The sequence below is a fragment of the Ambystoma mexicanum genome, chromosome 7q, assembly GCF_040938575.1.
Source record: "Ambystoma mexicanum isolate Mex_15411 chromosome 7q, UKY_AmexF1_1, whole genome shotgun sequence".
NCBI lineage: Eukaryota > Metazoa > Chordata > Amphibia > Caudata > Ambystomatidae > Ambystoma > Ambystoma mexicanum.
Window position 1 is genome coordinate 250,503,341 of NC_090941.1, and position 24,024 is coordinate 250,527,364.

The window sequence follows — 24,024 nt, forward strand, 5'->3', positions numbered from 1 at the left end:
TGCGGGGGACATGCATTGGTGGGCAGTAGTGCAAGTTGACATGTGGGTTGGCTGGGGGGCATGGCCATGGTGGATGGGGTGCCTGCAGAACATGTGCAGGGTAGGCCCCTGTGGTGTGAGCCACCTGCAGGGGCCGTGGAGGGTGTAGAGGGAACACCTGGGAGGACCTACACGTGCAATTCACGTGTGGTGCTCCCAGCGCACCCCTGAAATACACGTACCCTGCTGAAATCGCGTGCGGAACTTCACGCGCACTCCTGAAATACACGTACCCTGCGGAAATCGTGTGTGTAACTTCCCCTGCACCCTGAAATACACGTACCCTGCTGATAACGCGTGTGGAACTTGTGTGAAACTTCCCCCGCAACCTGAAATACACGTACCCTGATGGAATCGCGTGTGGAACTTCCCGCGCACCCCTGAGATACGCGTACGCTGCTCGCACGGGCCAAATCGCGTGTGGAAATTCCCACGCACCCCTGAAATACACGTACCCTGATTGAATCGCGTGTGGAACTTCCCGCGCACCACTGGAATACACGTACCCTGCTGATTTTGCATGTGAAACTTCCCCCGCACCCTGAAATACACGTACCCTGATGGAATCGCGTGTGGAACTTCCCGCGCACCCCTGAGATACGCGTACCTTGCTCGCACGGGCCCAATCGCGTGTGGAAATTCCCGCGCACCCCTGAAATACACGTACCCTGCTGTAATCGCGTGTGTAACTTCCCCTGCACCCTGAAATACAAGTACCCTGCTGATATCGCGAGTGGAACTTCACGCGCACCCCTGAAATACACGTACTCTGCGGAAATCGCGTGTGTAACTTCCCCTGCACCCTGAAATACACGTACGCTGCTGATATCACGTGTGGAACTTCACGCGCACCCCTGAAATACACGTACCCTGCGGAAATCGCGTGTGTAACTTCCCCTGCACCCTGAAATACACGTACCCTGCTGATATCGCGTGTGGAACTTCACGCTCACCCTGAAATACACGTACCCTGATGGAATCGCGTGAGGTACTTCCCGCGCACCCCAGTGATACACGTAGCCCGCTTGCTGTGCTGGTACAGGTTTCGCGCAGCCCTTTGCGCTGGATTGGGTATATTGATGGCTTTTCCCTGCGTGAGAGGCGTTCTTGGGGGCGTAACTGGTGCTGCTGTAGGGTCGCTGCGCCACTGTGCGCCACGGCTGGTTTTGGTGGCTGGAATCCATGAATACGCTGTGCGCGGAAATGGATTTTAGCGCACGCGGCTGGCGCAGGGATTCGCACGCGCACACTGTGCGCCAGCCGCGTGCGCCACTTGTGCGCTGGATTCTATGAATTACCCCCTATATCTGTCCGTAGTGTTCGCTAGCAAGTTCAAACTGTTCTAAGAACACACGCGGTGTCCTGAATTGTTCGTAATTAAACGAAAATGGAGGTGTCTTAAAGAACACTATACCTCTCCATACTATTCGCTAGCAACTTGAAAATGTTCTAAGAACACAATTGGTGTCCTGAAATGTTCGTACATAAACGAAATTGAACGTGTCCTGAAGAACAGTATATCTGTCCTTAGTGTTCGCTAGCAAATTTAAACTGTTCTAAGAACACACGCAGTGCCCTAAAATGTTCGTTTCACGTGTGACGCAATTTTAATTAGTTCAGGACCAGAACAGTGTCCGTAGAACATCAACGTGCATGCGCTAGCCAATCTCCATGCATTAGGTGTCCTGCGGACATGCGCTTCCTTTGCGGACTTGTTCGCGAACGGATCATATGACCGCGCCCACATTGATCGCGTGTTCTGAATGCGGACATTGTTTGGGTCCCCGAACAAATTAAAAGTACATTTTCAATTAATCCATAATATTTTTCAATGAAATCTCACCATGGCACAAGTCCCACATAGTAATACTAAGTTTCTACATACCTTTTGAAACTTTTCAAACTTATTTTTGTGTTCGATCTGTCCACGGACAGCGCGCATGTCCACGAACCGCGCACAAGCACCCCTATAAAAGACCACGCCCTAGAGCTTATTCTCATTGTGTTTCTGGCTATTCTTCAGAGCACAGCTATTTCTCCAGCAACTTGCTGATTACACCATCGAGGTGGCATCCCTGGCTGCAGAACTGCCACCTGGTGCTGCACCTGCTTCAGCACCACCCCCACCCCCTCCACCACCACCACCTCCCCAAGGGCCTGAAGAGGAGAACAGGAGTGAGGATGCGGAGGAGGAAGAAGAGGATGATGAGAATGAGGTAGAGGTAAACCCTTCTACCTGCACTAGGCGTGAGTCTTGGGTGTGGCGGTTATTTACCATTCATGGTAATGTTTCTAAGGCTCGTGTGAACCGTGTTACCTGCAATGAGTGCAAAATGATACTCAGTCGTGGGAAGCACGGTAAGTACAGCTTTGGGACCACTACTATAAAGCGACACCTGAGGTCATTTCACTCTGGGGCTATTCGCAGGTTTGTACCTTGCGAAGAACGTAGCAGGTTGATTTCCTCTACTTCATCCTCTGTTTCTGATCCTGTCACCACAAGGACCACCTCTATGGGACAGCGTCTTCCTCAAGCTGCCTCACAGGCCATACAGAATGCTGATGACCCTTACCTTTCGAGGGTCACAGTTGTATGTATGTACTGTGACACAGTACTCTGCAGGGGGGAGCAACTTCGTAGTGCTTTTGAGACTATCGTCTCAGAGCACGAGAAGATCTGCTCACTACCCAAATAAAACCCACTCTACATCTTCCTCTCTCAGCTCGCCCTTTCTTATCCCTGTGGTTGGTGTCCCCCCTTTACCTTCCTTTCCCCTCCTCTCCTAGTGTGTCGTGTATAAAAAAACAAAAAAAATACAAAATATCAAAAATCAAAAAAAAAATAAGGCTCTTTTCAGAGCCGCCTTTCACAGTTAAAAAATAGAAGTGAAAATAAATGAAGCAGGGCCCTTTGTATTTTTTAGAAGTCCGCGGACAGTTCGCGAACATTTAAAAGATTGGGTTGCTACCCCATCACAAACATTGCAATTTTCTCTGGGAAGAAGTGGTGGCTCTGAAAAGAGCCTTTGGGTGGTGTTTGTAAGTCGAAAATTATAAATGCTTAACACCTACTTCAAAATGGTTGTTGTAATTCCAAAAAAGGTCGCAATGCATTTTGTACATTTCTCAGAAAAATCTAATTGCCAGCATAAGTAATATGGACTCCATCTCTGCGAAAAATGTATGTATTACGAAACATAATATTTTCATTGTGAAAAGAGGACATGCCAAAATCTCTTAGAAAAGCACAAACAGCCTTATTAACATTGCGCCTTGCTTTTTCCATTTGTGGACCAAATGAAGAAGAACAAAGCCACATTTGTCTCTGCGCAATCCGTGAAAATATCACTTGAGAATTAGGAAACATGTCCATAACCTTCCCAAGTCCTTCTTTCATAGCAAATTGCAAAGAAATTCCAGTCACATGTCCTAAACTGTTCCCTCCACAATGAATTACAATTATGTCTGGATGTTGCTCTGTCTCCAAAGTAGCACAGAGAGGTAGCAAGTCCAACCACTTCATTCCACGTACTCCATGCCAGTGTACTTCCACATGTGGGAATCCAAGGTCTACAGCTACTCCACACCTTTCTGCATGCACCTTCAACCAATGTATCCACAAATCTCCCAAAATCCAAAAAATCTGTTTTCTGAAACACACAGCCATAGCTTCCTGGCACAACACACCCACTAAACTTTCCTGACCAATCCCTTTCAGTGCTTATTCTCATTTGCATGACTTCTGAGCCCAAAAATCCCTGGATGTAACTCCCGATGTCCACGAACTACCGCCATGTCCGCGGACATATCATAACATGAACAGCCCTTTTACCATTTCCACTTCACTCTCTCTGCCATTCCCTCGTTGGATGTAGCTAAAAAACCACATGACCATGCACCAATCACATTCAAAACCTCTACATCTAACTGCATCATCATAGATCAGCACTGCAAATGTACTGTGAATCTCTCTGAGTACAAGTGTCATATCATTGGCAAGCACCATCTACCAGAAATACTGTACAAGTCTCCAAGATTTCTACTTGCAGCTCCATGCACATCCATATGCATGAACACAAACTTCAGGTATGCATATTTTCTGTACAGTAGGTGAACACATTTTCAAACAGACTTTTAACTTGTGTTCTCTGTAAAATGAATTTACTGTATTTTTTTCAATATCCTAAAATCAACTATCACTTATAAACCTTTATACTATTTACTTTCTTTATACACACACACTAAAATCATGTTAAACTAACATTTTTTAAATGAAATATATAGACTACATATATTCAAACAAAATTGCATGCAAGCACAATCTATGTTTAAATCTTTAAAAAATACTTATAGAATTTCATATATTTTTGTTTTGATTTATTTATTTACTTAATTACTTTAATTTAGATATGACATTGAGGCGCTATTACCTAGAACAGCTTACTTACAGAAAAAGTAGTATTCACTGGTATATTATAAATTTCACAAGACATAGTAAAGATATATTTTTTTGCTGCAGTTAGTCATTCAATACAATTTTTTCATTAAGAACATATCATATGTACTGAACTGATGCAATGTATCTTATGTAAATAAATTACTTTAATGGTTTGAAAGAAGGCACTGAGGATTTCAATTAAAAAAAATCAATATCTAAATTAAAAACAGGGCTATATACAAACAAAGTTACTAATTTGAAGCTTTTACAATTGCAGTGAAGACCAGTCTACTGAAAAGAAGCAGCCAAATTCGAAGAACAAAGAAGAACTAAGAAGTTACCTGTTAATTTAAGAAAAAAAGTAAGTAGAATATCACCATAATATTTGTATTATTAATCAAACATATTATAACATTAATACAAGCTATTTTGGTGCCTAACAATAGAGATTGTGTACCATTTTGTCCAAAAATCTCCATGTCTTAAACAGAGATTTACAGCCAGATGACCCACAAATTCCTATTTTTGGACACACAAATTACCCAACTGAACCGCTACAATTTTCATATTAAAGAACAAACAACTGTTTTAATTGTATACATTAGATTTACTATTTGTACTTTTCCAAACCACTAGCTTACTTTTTTTGTCATCTGAACCCCATTTTAGGAACACCTAAATTCAAGAATGCCTATCCCTACTAGTTGTAGTTCCCAATGCACAATCACACCCCATTACGTACATCTTTATCATCTTACTCAAACACTAATGCACACAGCACACATACATTGCAGAACACCACAACCCATATCTTCTTTATTTTTTTCAACAGACCATAAAGAATCCCTACCAAAAGTCAAGTCTGTAGAAAGCAGCGCAAAAGTAGAGCAAATGAAAATAAAAGTGTCCAACTTAAGCATCCATCTCTAGCAGAATTTGTAAAAAAAGTTTAAACCAAACAGCTAATACAAGTGATATAGTGAAACACAAGCAGTTTCAAGTACAAAAACTTTGCCTCCTCTATCAAAATGTAAAACAAACCAAAAAACAATTAACAGAAAATCAGCTATCACTACAGATAAAACTACTTCTTCAAATTTTGATATAGTGCAAAGTAAGCATACCAAAAAAAGTATTTTAGCCAAAATGTACCGTCACAAAGTCCTTCAAAATCTTATAAAAACAGCAGAAAAATCAGGTTCGATGCTTAAAACCTATTGTAGGAAATTAATCTTAGAAGCGTTGATGGACAGTGCAATTCTTTTGAAAAGAAAGTTATTTATTTTACTGTTAAACAAAATGAAACCATTAACAAAACTAATAACTAAATTACAAAAAAGACTTCTCAATAAGCAAAATGTTTCTTAAGTATCTGCGGAGGTGAATGGAATCACACTACGAGCACAGAACCATATTTTAATGAAAAAGAGTACAAACAAAAGCAAACAAATACAATTGCCATACATAGCAGTGCTCGAGGTTATGAAAAAGTGAATAATACCATAATGGAACAAGAAGTACTCCTTACAAAAATATGCCCTGAAAACTTAGAGTTACCCCTACATTCAAATGAATCAGAACGTCTAGTGTACAAATGGCCATGCACGTCAATGTGTGACATTCCAAACAATGTTTCAAATCTTTACGGCAATTCCTCAATAAATATGTAAAAAGCAAAGACAAAATCAAAATTAAATTACTGCAAAATATGGGTACCTGTCCAGTGCGCAAGTAGACATGACTACAAGGACATTCATTGGCCTGCATTACAGGATCTACTTGTAAAACCACTTTCCATGATATCAAAAGGATATCAACACATCATTCAACTATAAGAAATCTAGTCTATAAACTGTACTATGCTAAAAGTCCTGCTTTAGCACTAGCAAAGTTAAATAACATCCTTCTACATGGTACAGCAAAAGACCTTCTTGAAGAAATTCACTATATCCAGAAAAAATATTTTGGAAGTGAAAGCCATTTACAGAATGAAATAGCTTTAAACCAATTAAGCAACAATTCTACACATGGCAACGTTTTGCTAAACACATACAAAAAAGAAATACAAACATTTAAAACTACATCAGCTGAAGTACCAAACCATGTATGTGTATGTTGCCCTAGAAATTTTTTATAAAAGTAACACAAAAACTGTAGACCTATCATACAAAATAGAAGACAATGAAGATTCTAAATGGTTTGACTTAGCTCTCTACCTTGTAGCAGAAAACAAATACGAAATAACTGAGCCCTTAATACTTTGCAGTTATTGCACTACAAAACTTGACAACAACCAAACTCCTTCACGTGCTAATACAAATAATTTGGAATTATACCCAGTACCAAAACCCCTACAACAACTTAATTTATATGAGAGCATCATAATTCAAACAGTACACCCATTTCAAGCAATAATACCCCTTCAACCAAAAACAGCAAAATTACCTCTTTCTGAATTGGTAAAAAGCATTTGTGGAAAAGTAGTTTATTTACCATTAGATCTAAAAGAAAATGTGCATACTCTAGGAGTGCAACGTCCAATGCAGCAATCTTTAATTATCTTAGTAAATGGAGTACCTACAAAAGACAAAAAAAATGGCAACAGCTGGTAGATTTATATAAAGTTAGACAAGCCTTCCAATATATTAAAGAGAATAATGAATATTACAAAGAAATTAATATTGAAGAAAACTTGAAAGATACAACTGAAATAATTCAAGAAACACAAAAGCTGGTCAATTTGAGCTACTAGATCCTGCTACAATATCAAATACTTTAGACCATTATACAATTCATCCTTTGCACTGTAATGACACCGTAGAAGATGCACTGGAAACTTACCAAATGCGTCAAACAAAAGGATCGCTAATCAGCATATGGGAAAAAAGTATAGAAGCACGTGCTTTTCCTCTACTCTTTCCAACTGGCAAAGGAGGAAGGTATGATGATAGACCTATTCAAATATCAGCTTCAGAATACCGCTCATTACGGATGTATTCTGAAGATCCCAGATTTAGACAAAATGCGGAATACATATTCCACCTACTCTTTGAAAGTGAACTAGCAACTTTATGTTACAGAGTTGCACACATATTAAAATCAGGATCACACTTTCGAAATATGACAGCTACACAATTATTAGAAAAAGTGCAACAAAAGGATGAGGTTTTACAATCAAATATTACAAATCTATTAGCAAATATGCGTGGTACTAAAGAGTACTGGTTTCGACGTCATGGAGATGTACGTTGTATGATCAGAAACCTTCGCCCACCCACTTGGTTTGTTACATTAAGTTGTGCAGAATATGCATGGGAAGATTTACATGATTTCCTACGCATATCAAATAAAAACAAAACAAACATAGATATACTAACACCTGGAGAACTTTGTTCTTTGGATCCTGTTAATGTTTCAAGATATTTTCACCATCGCTTCATTGCTATGCTACATTTTATTTGTAATAAAACTGTTCCTCCCCTTGGAGAAGTGCAACACTTCTTTTGGAAAAAAGAATACCAAGCCAGAGGAGCACCACATATCTACATGCTTTTATGGATTAAAGATGCTCCTAAATCTGGTCAAGACAGTGATGCCACTGTTTTACAGTTTATTGAAAAATATGACACTTGTGAAATTCCATCAGAAGCCAAAAATAGTGATCTTCATGCACAAATTTTACAATTTCAAAGACACAAATGTGGAAAATATTGTCGTCACAAATACAAAAATAAAGGGAAATACTACACCAAATGCCGATTTGGTTTCCCTAGACCAGTTACAAATGCAGGTCAAGTGAACAACCTCATGTCTTCAGTTAGACATTGGGCCTCATTACGACCCAGGCATTAAGGGTTAACGCCGTCGTTAACCCTTAACGCCTATTCTGATTTTAACGGCTGCTTTTAGCAGCCGTTAAAATCCATGGCGCTAACCTGCCATGATGCTAATTACGCCACCGTAATTTACGGTGGCGTAATTAGCGCCTTCCCCACTCCCATTATGCCCTATGGGGCAAAAATGGGAATGGGGAAGGGAAAATGGGAAATGGGGATTTACCGCCCCACTCACCTTGGAATGGGGCGGTAAATCCGCCATCCACCATGGTGTAAACGATGGTCCTAAAGTTGGCGCAATTAGCGCCTGGGTCATAATGACCCCCATAGTGTTAAAGGTAAGTCACCTAAAAATACATATTACATAAAAAGAAAAGAAGAAGAAAAATATATCAATGATTATGATGTAATCATTGCCCACTTATGGAATGCAAACATAGATGTGCAGTACATTGCAGACAATTCTACTGCAGTTGCACGATATGTCACAGCATACTTAACTAAAGCAGAAAAGACAGAGCTCAAAGACCTCTGGAATGACCTGTCATCAGATAAAACATTATCTAAGAAATTATACAGCTTGGGCATAAAAATGCTCACCCATTGAGAATGTGGATCATATGAAGCAGCTGATCGTTTAACTGGTACTGCATTGTATGGTAAATCTGAAAATATAGTATGGCTAAGTCTTGGTCCAGTTAAATCTAGAAAAAGAGTTCTAAAATCATATGAAGATATAGAAACAATAGCCAAACATGATCCCAGCAGCCAAGACATTTTGAAAAACAATTTATTGGACACATACTACCCAAACAGAAGTAATACTTTGGAAAACATGTGTCTATACCACATAGCCCAAAACTACACACACAAAAATAATATGAAACCTGATGAAAAAAAGGTAAATATAGAGTAACAAACTGTGAAGGCAGCTTGGTTAAACTCACTAAACCAAATTTCATTAATCATATCAAATTTTCATTAAAGAATCCTCAACATAAAGAAGTATATTACATGTCCCTGCTACAACTCCTCAAACCATGGAGAAAAGAAGAACAATTACTAGATAACTATGACTCATATGAGGATGCTTTCAAAGCAAATGAAAGCACTATAACTGATGTAAACTTTACACAGTACAAAACAATGTTGCACATTGAACAGCAACACAAAGAAGAACTCCAAGGCCAACTAGATAAGGACACTCCTGACAGTAGTCAACCTTCTGTAACAGGAAGCCAAGAACCACTGGGAGAACCACTAATAATAAATGAGGCAGAATTAGCTATGATAGAAGTAGAAAACACCATGTGTCAGTATGAAGATAAGGAGACTTAACTATACTACAATCAAAACTAAACAATGAGCAAAGTAGCATTTTTCAAGAAGTAACAAAACAAATTGCACATGGTGTAAAACATGAAAATAAAGAATGTTCCTGCCATAATTATAAACCTAAACTACTGTATGTCAGTGGTGAAGCTGGTTCTGGCAAAACATTCCTAATCAAAATCATTAGTAAGTTCCTTCAACAATTGACAAACAACAAACTGTCAGCTGTTGTCACTGCACCCACAGGTTTAGCTGCCTACAACATAGGTGGTGTTACATTACACCGATTACTACTATTACCAGTAGAACACCAGAACAAATTAGACTATTACAAACTTTCTGCAGAAGCTGCAATGGAATTACGCAGAGTATTGAAACAAATGAAAATGCTACTATAGATGAAGTTAGCATGGTCTCCAACCTGATGTTAGCTTTGATTCACCTCAGATTACAAGAAGTACTCAAAACAGACTATGAAGAGCTCTTTGCAGGAAAACACATTATTGTTTTTGGAGATCTGCTTCAATTAACACCAGTAAAAGGTGAGCCTATTTTTAAAACATTAGGACACAAACTCTGCCGTAAATCTGTTGGCAGCATTGGAAATGTCAACCTTTGGCAACATTTCCAATACAGAGAATTAACGGAAAACATGCAGCAATCTGCAGATCTCACTTATGCCAACATTTTAAAAAGTATCAGAGTTGGTATACTTTCTAAAGAAGCAGAAGGAATATTGAAAACCCGGCACATTAATGCACTTAATGGCGATAATGCATGTGCTACAGATGTTATGGAACAATTAGCCCACAAAAATGTCAATTGTATGGCCTTAATGCCAACTCTTGCAAGCTGTTTCAAATTCAATGAAATCATGCTAAGTAAAGAAATGCAACCAATCATGGAAATTAGCGCCACAGACAAACTAGATATACATGGTATAACACTACCCATGTGTGACCAAGCCACAACAAGACTAAATAGTTTAGAAAAATCAATCTCAAACACAGCAGGCTTAGAAAAGATATTAAAATTATCCTTAAATTGCAGAGTAATGCTTAAACGTAACCTTGACGTGGACCAAGGACTAGTTAATGGAGCACTGGGTACAGTTGTTGGCTTTCAAACATACCCACGCAACAACAAAATTCAGTTCGTCAATATACTCTTTGACAAACTTTCAGAAGTAAAAAGGATAGGACGCTCAACAGCTAGATTCCTTCTCTTCAAAGATATGTACGTACGCAGAGAACACTTTTCTCTAACTCTTGCATACGCAGTCACGATTCATAAATCACAAGGTCTTACCCTAGACAAAGCAATGATAGATTTTGGTAACACAGTCTTTAAAGAAGGCATGAGCTATGTAGCACTATCACGCTTACGTACACTTGACAGTCTATTTCTAATCAACTTTGATGCAAGTAAAATAAACGCTGATATTCCTTGCATTTTAGAATACAATAGACTTCGCTCACTATACACCCCCACCTAAACACATATTCTGTTCCACAAAAAGTAAAACGTTATAAAAGAAAAATAAATCAAACAGAAATGCAACAGGATGTCACTGCAAATCCTCCAAAGAGTGTAAAAGAAACTAATACTTCATCAAGTACCACAAGCAAAAAAGAATCAATTCGGGAAAGTAAACCAAGTACTTCTTTAAAGAAGGAACAAACTCCAAAAAAAGCAGTTAGATACAGAACTACCTGGACCATTTAAATTCTCAAATATAGTTGGTGTAAGTTGCTACGCAAATGTAGCAATGAATATTCTATTTCAATTACCACCAATTGTTGACAACATTTACTTACACAGTACAGACCCATTGTGTTTGCAAATGTTAGTACTTCATAGAAATGCAGCAAACAATCCTGACAACACGTATAGTGTTTTTGGAATAAGACAACAATTGGACTACTGTGCTGGAACGGTGAAATTCACTATAAATTCACAGGAAGATCCACAAGAATTTCTAATGTACTTACTACAAGTACTGGAAAATAAAAACATACCTATAAATGAAATCTTTCAGATTTCATACATGTGGAAACATACATGCACTCTCTGCAACAATGTGACACAAGAAGAAATCCCCAATGAACGCTTCATATATATATCAATACCAAATTGTGAATCCATTCCATTTCAGCGACTTGTACAAAATGCAAACCATGGTAGATTATGCTCTACCTGCAATTCAGATAATCGCTCCACATTAGTAATACAAACACATAGTAAATACATAATACTAATGCTTCTACGTTACAATGCAGATGGTACCAAAACAACTGCAAGCTGACTGGATTCACAGATGGTCAAATATCACTTGGTAAGAAAACCTTCACAACAATAGGTATAACCTACCACGCAGGAGCCACAACCAATTCAGGGCACTACACTGCATACATAAAAAAGAAATATGGATGGTTTGAATGTAATGATAGTACCATTACTCTAAAGCAGAGATTACTAGGAAATCTTACAAACGCTTATTTGATGTTCTTAAAACCAAAATTTGATAACTAAACTGTATTTAAACCCTAAGTAAACTTGTGTTAAAAAAATATAAACTGTTAGAATACTCCAAAAGCTATCTAACTGCTCAAAGATTCTACAACAACTAATCAGATAAATGAATACCACTAAATTAGACCAAAAAATACACAGTTAGAATACGACAATTGGTATCTAACTGTCCCAAAATTGAACAATATCCAAATAGATAAATCAATACCACTAAAATATATAAAAAAAATAGACATCTAGAATACGCCAATTGGTATGTAACTGCTCCAAAATTGTATAATATCAAAACAAATAAATAATATGTTATTGCTCCAAAAAAATACAAAACAACAAGTGAACACTGAAAACAAACAAACAAATAAACTGTAGCATAACAAAGGTTTTTTTTTAATCCAACATGGATGTTTTTTTCTCCCACAGACCCAATGATTTTAGCAACAAATACAGAAACTGAGCAAATTGTACAGTACTCTGATTTGTAATCTACTAAATATGAGGGTGCAAAAAAAAAACTATATTGATTATACAATGTAATAAGTAATTGCAAAATACTAATACTAACATGCTATTTTCTTTTATCACAGAAATTAACAAGAAAAACATGGACTCCCGTTACTAGACCAAACAGTAAGTATACAATAATAAGGAGAACCATAGCAGCATATCACATCCATAGTATCTAATACCTTTGTTCCTTATACATTTGTTTTTCACCCAAAGTTATAAGCAAATATGAATGTGATATGCTGCGGTGGTTATTGCCAGGGCATACAGTCTTGGGTGCATGGCCAAATGGCCATGCACTCAAGACTCTATGCCCTGGCAACAACCACCGCAGCATATCACATCCATAGAGTCAAACATTTCAACTATGGTCTATGGTAACTTTTAATGTCCGCGGACATTATGAGTGTTCTTAGAACACTTTCAACTTGCCAGGGAACAATACGGACAGCGTTTTCAGGACACCCCTTATGAACATTTCAGAACAACGGGATAGTTCTTAGAAAACTGTCAACTTGACAACGAACAATACGGACAGTGTCCTCAGGACACCCCCATTTTGTTTATTTGCGAACATTTCAGGACACTGCGAGTGTTCTTAGAACACATTCAACTTGCCAGCGAACAATACGGACTACGCCTTCAGGACACCCCCTACGAACATTCCAGGACACTGCGAGTGTTCTTAGAAACGTTTTCAGAACACCCCCATTTTGTTTATTTACGAACATTTCAGGACACTTCGAGTGTTCTTAGAACACATTCAACTTGACAACGAAAAATACGGACAGTGTCCTCAGAACACCCCCATTTTGTTTATTTGCGAACATTTCAGGACACCATGAGTGTTCTAAGAACACATTCAACTTGACAGAGAACAATACGGACAGCGTCCTCAGGACACCCCCATTTTGTTTATTTGCGAACATTTCAGGACACTGCGAGTGTTCTTAGAACACATTCAACTTGCCAGCGAACAATACAGACTACGCCTTCAGGACACCCCCTACGAACATTACAGGACACCGGGAGTGTTCTTAGAAACGTCTTCAGAACACCCCCATTTTGTTTATTTGCAAATATTTCAGGACACCGCGAGTGTTCTTAGAACACATTCAACTTGACAGAGAACAATACAGACAGCGTCCTAAGGACACCCCCATTTTGTTTATTTGCAAACATTTCAGGACACTGCGAGTGTTCTTAGAACACATTCAACTTGTCAGCGAACAATACGGACTACGCCTTCAGGATACCCCTACGAACATTCCAGGACACCGGGAGTGTTCTTAGAAACGTCTTCAGAACACCCCCATTTTGTTTATTTGCGAACATATCAGGACACCGCGAGTGTTCTTAGAATACATTCAACTTGACAGAGAACAATACGGACAGCGTCTTCAGGACACCCCCTACGAACATTCCAGGACACTGCAAGTGTTCTTAGAAGCGTCTTCAGAACACCACCATCTTGTTTATTTGCGAACATTTCAGGACACCATGAGTGTTCTAAGAACACATTCAACTTGACAGAGAACAATACGGACAGCGTCCTCAGGACACCCCCCTTTTATAGTTTATTAGCGAACATTTCAGGACACCGCAAGTGTTCTTAGAACACATTCAACTTGTCAGCCACAACCCCATTCATATTTGCTAACATTTCAGGACACAGCGAGTGTTCGACAACGTCTTCAGAAAACCCCCATTTTGTGTATTTGCGAACATTTCAGGATACTGCGAGTGTTCTTAGAACAGTTTCAGTTTGCTTGCGAACAAAACGGACACATATTGAGTCCTCAGAACACCCCCCATTCAGTTTATTTAGAACATTTCAGAACACCTGCGATGTCCGCAGACAAATCGAACACAAAAAGTATGTCTAACACATAAAAAACACAACTTTCATCCTATCTCATACACTCCCACCCTCCCCAAACACTCCTACACACCAACACACTCTACTAAATACAAATTTTGAAGAAAGTTTCACTGCGCTGTCCGCGGACGACCGCGAATCCAAGATGGCGGGCGCTACTGAAAATCTGACGCGCTTCACGCTCCACGCCATCCAATCAGTGAACACGTTGCATGTCCGCGAACATCACACAAGCCGATTGGCCAATCAGGACACTATCCGCGGAGCGAACAGGGAAGTCTGTCCGCGGACCGAACACAGATATCGCTATTTTTTTTTACCTACTTTTCGGTCATTTTAAAAAAAAACTACAGGGCGAATTTTCACCAAATTTGCAAAAGCACGCTTTCGGGACCAAGCCGCTGCTCCTGGTCCAAATTTGGTGAAAATCCGTCCAGTGGTTTGTGCTGTAGACGCGAGCAAAATGTTTTTCCGATTCAGTCTATGGGAAAAACTTTGCCCCCCCTGGACAAATCCTCACCAAACTCAGAGTGACCCAAATACTTTTCTTGCAATGTTTCGTGAGGATCCGTCCAGGGAGAGCGAAGTTATAAGCCCCCCAAAAGGTGCTCTTCCTATGGAAACACCAACTTAACCATAATATGTATATATATATATATATATATATATATATATATATATATATATATATATATATAAATATATATATATATATATATCATTTGCAATATGTGTTAAGAGTATACAACAAGAAACTGCCAGATTATCCAGTACCCCATCTATGTTTCCTTCAACTAACATACCTGAAACGTAATCCAATATAGGAAGAGAAGAAGAGGTAGCAAACAATACGCTGAATCATGAAGGGTCCGCAAGAGAAATTAGTGACACAGACAATATAAATGCCCCCACGATTAGTATTTCCACTCCATCACTGAGCCTGTTGCATTTTGCCCTTAAAATATTGATTAAATTATGTGATAACATTTACTCCCAGACTCAGGTGCATACCCAATACTTAAACATTCTTATGAATAATGTGAAGACAACGCACCAGAACGTAGTCAATGACAATGAAGGTCAAGATGTCATTGAAATTGATGAAAGCAGAAACTCAGTAGTGATTGTTGACCCTGTAAAAGGCTTGAATCAACTCAATGAAAAACCAGTTTTTAATGGTCCTCAAAAAAATCCCAAGATAAATGAACAACTTAAGAAAAAACAACTAAGTGGAGCTAAATAGACCAAAAATATTAAAGAAGATGAGATTGTACCCTGTCATCCTCTGAATTCAACCACAACCTCTTGTAAAGATCAGAAAATCAATAAGAGGCGTGCCCGAAAGCGAGCAAATCGGAAAAGAAGAAGACAGGAAATGAAAACTGGTATGTTAACAAGCTGGCTACTTCAAAATAACAAGGTAAATGGGAAAAAAGAACTACCATTGGAAGACGAAAGTTCTGATTCAGAAAGCGAACTGGAAGGGTCTTCAATCAGTTCCGTGACTACGCTCTCTGATATAAAAGGAAAAGTGATGGTAAAAGGGTGAAGGTTTGTGCGGAGAACAAGTATGCCCCCCTTGGTGATAAAGAAGATAAAGATCTTGTCCCACGGACTGTCATCATTAGTGAAAAAATAGACAAAAGAACAAAGAATCTCATTAACAGACCCTCCTTATTGACTTTATTTGCTAAAATTCCGGAATTGAGAATGTTTAAATCATGTGATTTTGAATTTATTGAACCAATCAGGATGCAATTTGGGGCAATATCTAGAGTGCACTGTGTTTTGCCTGTAACAGCTAAGGTAATAAGAGCCCAGGGAGAATCTCTTGACTTCCTTGGTTATGATTTGGATTTAGAGATCACTGAGGAAGACCAGCGGTATGTATGTCAGGGGTGTAACTCTGGGAAGCTGGAAGAACAGAAAAAAAAAATATTGCTCCCAAAGAGGACACAGATAATCGCATTGGAATACGTTGGCTACAACAACTTGTAGACATGATGAAAAAAACGTGTCCATGAGTATGCAAGATTGTGTCGTGGAATACTAGGGGACATGTCCATTTTATTAGACCAGGGCACTCATTAAATTGTATTGTTAACCATCAAATATTTCTCTTACAGGAAACTTGGCTGTTGAAAGAGAATTTGGTTGATTCTCATGTTCTCTTCCATAACCATGCGAAAAAGGGAATTAAGGGAAGGCCATTTGGTGGTCTTATTATTGGAGTCAGTAATTAATTTGACTCTGAACCCCTTATACCCATAGAAACAAATGATAATGTCCTTGCAGTTGTTATCGGTCTGAAACAAAAATCTCGTGCTGTTAATATGTTGATCATCAATGTATATGATCCCCCAGGTGGGAGTAAAACCATGGCCATATTCGATACAATCGATGAACTTATTACCACCTGGCTATCTAATGCTAACAACTTTATGATCTTGATACGAGGAGATTTGAACGCACAATGTGGGACAATTACCATGAAAGCCACATTTCACAATTTGGCTGATAACAACACACCATTGAGTTCTAAGTCCAATACACAAGGGAGAGTATGGAAAAGCTATATGAATGAATGGGGTCTTCATTTCCTTAATGGTAGAACAGTTGGGGATACCCCAGGGAAACATACGTGGTTGTGTGGCAAGAAGTCTTCCACGATCGATTACATATGGGGTAATACTGAAATGCTTGATTCTGTTAGTGACTTTGAAATAGTGGAGAACAAATATAGTGATCATGCAATGCTGTGTGCTAAGTTGGAACTAGGCATGGATTCTAAGTTACCAACAAGTTCCACTGGTAATATTTATACCAATCATAAGGGTACAAATATTAAGTGGAACATAAAAAAATGTAAGATAATGTCACACAATTTACATGGCCTTTTTGAGTCTGTTTATAAACATGCCAATTGCCTTAGCGGCAATGAGATTAAATGCATGATTAAAACCATCACAGATGATGTTGGATCTGTGAAGGGAAGTCCTAAAACTATTACTGGAAACAGGGTCAATTTATCTGTTGATGGAGAACTGTTGGTGGTAAAACGTAAATATCGACGCTCTCTTCAGCTTTTGACAAAATCCTATATGGGTCCATTGAGATCACTAACGAGAAAAAGCGGTTGAAAATGGATTTACCAATTGGTGTAAACGTGGGAAATGGTCTAAATTAAACACCAAATGGCAGACCATGTTTAATACCCTTCAACGAAATGAGTCTAGTGCAGTTTGTAAAATCTTGAATAATGTAAGAAATGTGAAGAAAGCTTGTATTCTGAACTCAATAGGAGAGAAAATGTGGACAATCCACATTAACAACACCATGAATAAGAGAATAGATAAGAACCTTCCTAGACCCTTTTGTAGGGAATGGCCTCTCTCCTTTTCCACTAAAATGATTGAGTCCATTATCATTCAAATGAACAAATCTCGAGCTCCTGGACCCAATGGGCTCGCCACCGTTGTATTGAAATATGATCCTGTTATATGGAGCAATGTACTGTTCAAGCTGTTTACCAGTGTTTGTCGAGATTGCTGTATCCCAGACTCGTGGAAGAATGCTATCCTTATTCCGGTGTTCAAAGCGGGTAATAGATCTCTTCCTGAAAATTACCGACTGTTGTCGATTTTAGACTCCACCGGGAAAGTTTTTTCAGCTATTGTCTTAGAACACTTGAATGCTTGGGTCCATACTAACCACCTACTCCGCCCTTTCAAACCGGGTTCCGACGTGGCACTAGTACTACCCACAATTTTCGTGTCCTTGATGCCATAACTTCCAATGCCAAATCTAGCACTGGGTCGTCTGTTTATGTAATTTTTGTTGATTTCAGGTCAGCGTTTGATAGTGTTGACCGAACCAAACTGTGGGATATTCTGTTGAAACTAGCTTGCCCTAGTTGGCTTGTTGATATACTTATTAATCTTCATGATAACAACACTGTGCAAATTCGTCTAGACAAAGAGGGCAGCCTGACACAGCCGATTAATGTGAATAGAGGAATCAAACAAGACTGTCTTCTTGCTGCCCTCCTATTCAATCTTTATCTAGCAGAACTTATCAGACGCCTTGCTACTAAAGCCAAATGTCGAGCTAAATTTGAAAAAGCGCTAATATTTGCTATGCTTTATGCAGATGACCTGGTGATAATTGATCACACTATAGCCGGTATGAAGGCAATGTTGGAAGAACTTGGCTGTTTTGTAAAAGAATATGGTCTATCAATTAATCTGCAAAAAACCAAGGCAATGCTGTTTTCCCGGAAAAAAGTCAATAAAGTAAAAGTAGAAGTTTCATGGGGTATTGTAGAATACACCGAGGTATATAAATATCTAGGTGTTCTTTGTAATTGCAAAATCGGACACAGAGATCTTATTGAGAATAAAATTAGGAGGGCCAACCAAATTACTATGATGGTACACATGTTTGTTAAAGAGTATGCTGGTTATTCATTAAAAGGTATTCTTATATTATATCGCCAATGGTTCAACCCGGTTCTGACCTATGGGTTAGATGCTATAACCATTTCTGACCTTTCTTTGCTTGACAAGATTGAAGGTTTATTTTGGCGTACTATTCTGGGAGTACCTCGTTCGTGCCCCATCCAATACATCAGAGTGGACCTCGGCCTACAATCTTTGAGATCCACTGTAAGAAAACAACGTGGCCTCTGCTACAAATTATCGGAACTAACATGGCTAAATTAGATGTGCCTACTTCTAGGAGCAAGTATCTATCCAGCTGCTGCAAATACTTTGAAGAATTACAGTGGGAGGTAAAAACGAACCAATGTGTTTTTTTTTTCCAGCTATCAAAAAAGCATTCAAAGCTAAAGCAAAGAGAGTTGATTGGGAAATGAATTTTATTCGTATGTATGAATTGAAACATTTTAAACATATTGAATGGATTGTGCATGAGTATTATACGCCTCAGAGATATTTAATACGTTGTCCTGACATTTTAGAGTTTTAATGCGCACGAATCAACTTCTGGTGAAGTCTACCTTTGGTTCTCAGTGGAAGATTCCAAAACAGAGAAATATTGTCGAATGTGTCTGGACATGGATGAATGTGAGACTGTTAGGCATGTACTCACTTCATGCCCAGAAAGACGAAATCACTATATGTTGAATTATGGTTGATTAGTCCATAGCATGAGTTATATACAGTCGGAGGAATTTTGGAGATGGTGCCTGAATGTGCAATCTGAGGCAGTCCATATAGCATTATATAGAGCATGGAAAACATTTCCGCCTAGAAATACTGAAAATGTTAATGATGAACTCATATCGATATGTGATAATTAGGATCTAAGGTAATTAACACTTCATTGTATTGTATTTATATTTATATTTATGTATTGTACTTTTGTATTGAGTCTGAATGAATGAGTTTGTATTGTGCCAATATTGTATAATGAGTTAAAATATGATTGATATGAATGTATGTAAAGTTGTAAAGTGTTATGAACTGAAAACAACTTAATAATCAAATAAATAAGAATTAAAAAAAATATGTGTTAATATGAGATACAAACTGTTTCAATTTTATTTCTTCACTATTATAGTGAGTGTACAAATATTTCAGCTACTCTAATATAACATTTAGCATGATATTAATTAACATTGAATGATTTACTGTCAGTTTACCTATGAATACGTTATACCAAATAACCATTAAAATAAAAATGCGTGTCCTAGAAACTCTTGCATGTTTTCTAGAAACTCTTGCATGTTTTCTCGTCATTTCATGCAATAGCATGCACTTGAAAGGAAATAAATATTTCCGAATTTACAATACCATTTGCAAAAATAGTCCATTTTATTTTGCAGAGTGCTGATGAAGGTGATGTGAATGAGCCATTAGAATGGGTGAGTGCTGGTTTTAAAGTAGTCTTTACAACTATTGGATGCAGTCCCAATCCCTACAACATATAATCCTATGCACACCCACAGTGATAAAATATGAATGGCAGCATGAAGAGCTGCATATGCTAATATCTTTATTAAAAAATGCCCTGAAAAATGCCTCTGTATTTCTGAACATAACACCTTCAAAGCTATTGGGAACAAATGTCTATTTTTCTTTATGCCTGTAACGCTTACCGGAACTCGGCGGGGACACTCTCTTCCGAATTCTTCACCTTGGCTATCTTCTCAGTTTGCACAGTTGTTTTTTCTCAAGGATTCTTCTAGATGCTGTGACAATTCACCTATATGATACACTTGCAGAAAAGGTCATGGTTTCTTATTCTTGATTCCTAATCACTCTCTTTACCTTGGATTATTTTATGATGGGCTCTCCAACCTGCTTCTAAGCAGGGGCGCTTGTTCTGAAGAATAGGTGCAGCCTAATGGGACTGCCTTTTGACTGGAGTGGATGGAAGAACCCCTATGAATGAATGGTTGAGAAGAACTAATAAGTGTGCCTTATGGAGGCAAAACATGTGTGGACTTAGGATGAGCAGTAACTAGGACAACATGTGATTTGCTACTGAGTGGGTTCAATGTAAGAATGCAATTGAAGTCTGCATGCAAGCTCTAATGGTAAGCCTTACACACTGGACGTCAATCAAAATTAAAGGGGCACTGAAAAATAAAACACTAACATAACTTGCTAAGAGATAGTTAACTGCGTGAGGATCAATAGCGCAGAGTTAGCAAACTCTACAGAACTCTTATTAAAACAATCTGTAAATGCATGAATGGACAGCTACAGGCTCTCATTAGTAACCGTTTTGGAACGGCTTAGTGAGAACCTCCGTGACGCGCAGCACTCCTCCTCATGAGAGTCGGATGAGAGCCTTCGTGACGCAGAGCGTTCTTCCTCATAAATCAGAACCACCTGTGACTAACCCAGAAGGATTAGAATGAATGAAAAACATACTCCCATGCAGTAAGTGTGAATAAATACACTGAGCTACAACATACACAGTACAGGAAGAGTTTCGAGTACGTTACGTTTTATGTCTTCACATTAGTTTAACCTAATTAAAGGAACGCCAGCCGACACCGAAATTAACTTGTGTAAATACTTGTGGTAAGGAGTTTTCAGACGTGCGTAAGCTGTTATAAGTGAAACTGCCTGCTGTGACAAATGAGTTTCTTGTGACTTTAATATTCTAGACAAAAAACTTATGATACGGACGAGGAAGGTAAACTTAAGGTGGATTTTAACTAAAGGCCAATGAAAACTATTGAGAAAAAAAAAAAACTTACTAAAGTTGACTGAAGAGCAGAATGGATCCGTGCGTAAGCGTTCACTGCTACAGCAGAACGACGCGAAGCACGGAGCACACAGGGGGAGGGGCTTAAGTATGCAATGAAATGAAATGCCTAGAAACGCACTGCAGCTTCCAGGAGCAAAACTTGGCCAACATTTTAGGTAATCAAGAAGTTGTTATCTTCTGGATTTCCTTAGCATTGTTGCTTGCCCACCACCCAGGAATGATAAGCTGAAGTTCAAGTCTTTTTACAGGTCAATCTAGGAACTTTACCAGTGATCATGACAATGGCCTGTGATTCTGCTATTATAGCGGGCACTACGAGAATATGGGCACACAAGAAGTGCAAGAATATGCCAGGGAAAACTCTAATTATGTAGTAAACCTTTCCTGGCAGTTTATTATAGTTTTATGAAATGTCCCATACTGATATTGGATTTGTGAGAGTTTACATCTAAGCTATACCTTTCACAGATGTTTACATTATGTAGCTTTAGTACAGCCAATCAATGCACACAGTCTTGCATATGACCTAAGTACAATTAACCATTTCAATTCTAATGAACATGCCTGGGTTGATTTGCTTGGGAAGCTGTAAGTGGATCAGCCTAGAAAGGCCATCATCATGTTATTAAGGGAAGGTACGGTGGCTATTTTCCGTTTCATGCATGTCCCTTGCCATGACTAATATCTATCCTTACCTGTGATGAGCAGGAATAGGAAAAGCATGGCAGAATATATTTCTTTCAAGAATACAACTGTAATTTCCATTTTAGAAATGGTGTAGGATATGTGGCCAGGGTGGTGGTGGAGTGTAACTGTGGACTTCTGCACCTCCACCATAGATATGTCTTGTATCATGATAAAGCACTTGCCTGACTCATCTTTGAGTGGTGGTGAGCAGACCGCGCCTGTTTCTGGGTTAGCCGGTGGTGATAATACTGTGTCAAATATCCCCCTACAATCACAGTTGTGGGGCATTAATGCGTGGGCTTCCTTTGTGGCTTCCAAATGTGCAAAGAGGATCCCATGAGTTCAGAGGGCTACCCACTGTACTGCTGGCATGTGCTCCGCCAGTGCCGAGTGTTTGATCATGCTCTGTAACACTGCCTCACCGTTTGAGTAGGGTCATGAGTGGGCCCTGTACTCACTATTTCTTTCCTGCTATGGATGCATTGGGTGATGGTAAATAAGCTTATGCTGCCCTCCATAACTCAAAGGGACTACTTGTAACACAGAAAGAGGACTATATGACTACTTAGGAGGCCAAATGTTATTGGATATCATACTTCATGCAATGCCTAACACCTGATTTGTTCCTGCTACAAAATTAAGGAGAATACTTTAAAATGGAAGGATCCTGTACTGCCCTATAAATGTCTGGGACAAGAACAGGCAAAAGACTTATCAAGGTGGCAAACTAAACACTGTTGATGTATTGGAGCACCCCCCCCCCCACACTGACATGGAAACATAAAGTGACACAGTGAGCCGTGTGTCCAGGCCTACACCTACTGCTGCTGCTGCTGATAACCCTGTAAATAATGAATTTAAACATTGTATTATATAGAGCAATAAACACTTCTAAAACCAAATAGATATGCTCTCATACATGATCCTGTTTATTCACCGGGACATGAAGGAGCCGAGACACAAATCTAGAGAAGTGGAGCACCACGTATCGGTAGTGGAGGACACAGTTGCCACATCATCACAAGATATCTAATCACTGCAATGCAACTATGCTGATTTGCAATTCAATATAAATTCAAGGATTTGGAGGACTGCTTATGCTGCAACAACGTACTGATTTTGGGTCTGAAGAAGGGCACGGAGAAGGGTGGAATGGAAAACATGACTTCAGCACTTTCTTCTGAATCTGTTGCTGAAGCTGAAGATCTGTAAGATTTGGTGACAGACAGAGCGCACAGTGTGCCATCACAGGGACGTATTTTGCAGATGCCGTTGAAAGTCATGATATTCCTTTACTACCAGTATAAGGCCCCGTACACTCACAACAGCAAGAAACAATGGTGGCATTATATACACTGGCGTAACAGGGGCCCCTGCAGCCCCCGCGGTGCGGGGGGGCCCGCGGTGTGGTGGGCCCCACCAGCACATGGCTGGGAGGGGGCCCCAGTAAAAAAAAAAAAAAAAAAAAAAAAATTCTGTAACATTCTGTAACACAATTCTGTAACAGAAATAATTTCTTTATGAAGGCAGAGTGA